The sequence below is a fragment of the Neophocaena asiaeorientalis genome, unplaced genomic scaffold, assembly GCF_003031525.2.
Source record: "Neophocaena asiaeorientalis asiaeorientalis breed wild unplaced genomic scaffold, Neophocaena_asiaeorientalis_V1.1 scaffold363, whole genome shotgun sequence".
Lineage (NCBI taxonomy): Eukaryota > Metazoa > Chordata > Mammalia > Artiodactyla > Phocoenidae > Neophocaena > Neophocaena asiaeorientalis.
This window is the reverse complement of record NW_020172006.1, coordinates 685,750-687,013: the sequence shown is the minus strand read 5'-3', so window position 1 is coordinate 687,013 and position 1,264 is coordinate 685,750. Positions and strand designations below refer to the sequence as shown.

At 41.1% G+C, this 1,264-nt stretch overlaps 1 protein-coding gene across 1 annotated transcript in view; it reads left to right on the top strand.

Moving 5' to 3' along the window:
* Window positions 1-1,264, top strand: part of RSF1 (remodeling and spacing factor 1) — a 170,100-nt gene that overhangs the window by 127,464 nt on the left and 41,372 nt on the right. The window lies entirely within an intron of this gene.

Genomic DNA, 1,264 nt, shown 5'->3' with positions numbered 1-1,264 from the left:
AAAAAAAAGTGATACAAATGAACTTATTTAAAAAACAGAAACAGACTCACAAACAAACTTCTGGTTACCAGAGGGGAAAGGTGGGGGAGGGGAATAAATTAGGAGTTTGGGATTAACATACACACTACTATATATAAAATAGATAATCAGTAGGGATCTACTGTATAGCACATGGATCTCAATATTCTAAAATAACCTAAATGGGAAAAAAATCTGGAAAAGAATAGATATATGTGTACGTATTACTGAACCACTTTGCTGTACATTGAATCTAACACAACATTGTAAATCAACTATATTCCAACATAAAATAAAAGATTTTTAAATTTATTGATATATATCAATAATGCTATATGTTTATTTTTTAGATTCCACATATATGTGATATCATTCAGTATTTGTCTTTCTCTGTCTGACTTATTTCACTTAGCATCATGCCCTCCAAGTCCATCTGTGTTGCTGCAAATGGCAAGCTCTCATTCTTTTTTATGGCTGAGTAGTATTCCATTGCATGTATCTACCACATCTTATTTATCCATTCATCTGTTCATGGACACTTACGTTACTTCCATACCGTGGCAATTGTAAATAATGCTGCTGTGGACATTGGGTGCATGTACCTTTTCAGATTAGTGTTGTTGTTTCTTTTAGATATATATACCCAGGAGTGGAACTGCTGAGTCATATGGTATTTCTACTTTTAGTTTTTTGAGAAACCTCCATCCTGTTTTGCACAGTGGTTGCACCAGTTTACTTTCCCACCAGCAGTGTATGAGGGTTCCCTTTTCTTCACATCCTCACCAGCATTTGTTTGTGTTCTTTTTGATGATGGCCATTCTGACAAGTGTGAGTTAAATTTTTTTCTTGTAATAAAAAGTCATGTGGTAAGCAGGTCAGGTCTGGTTCAGCAGCTCCATGAAGCCGTCAAGTACCCTTCCTAATCTGCCATCCTTAGCATGTGGCTTTGATTGTTCCCTCTCCAGATATTGTGTGCAGGCTCTGGACAAAAAGCAGGGGAGGGCTTCCCTGGTGGCGCAGTGGTTGAGAGTCCACCTGCCGATGCAGGGGACACGGGTTCGTGCCCCGGTCCGGGAAGATCCCACATGCCGTGGAGCGGCTAGGCCCGTGAGCCATGGCCGCTGAGCCTGCACGTCCAGAGCCTGTGCTCCGCAACGGGAGAGGCCACAACAGTGAGGGGCCCGTGTACCACAAAAAAAAAAAAAAAAAAAAAAAAAAAGGGGGGGGGGGGGCAGAGAGGAAGGGA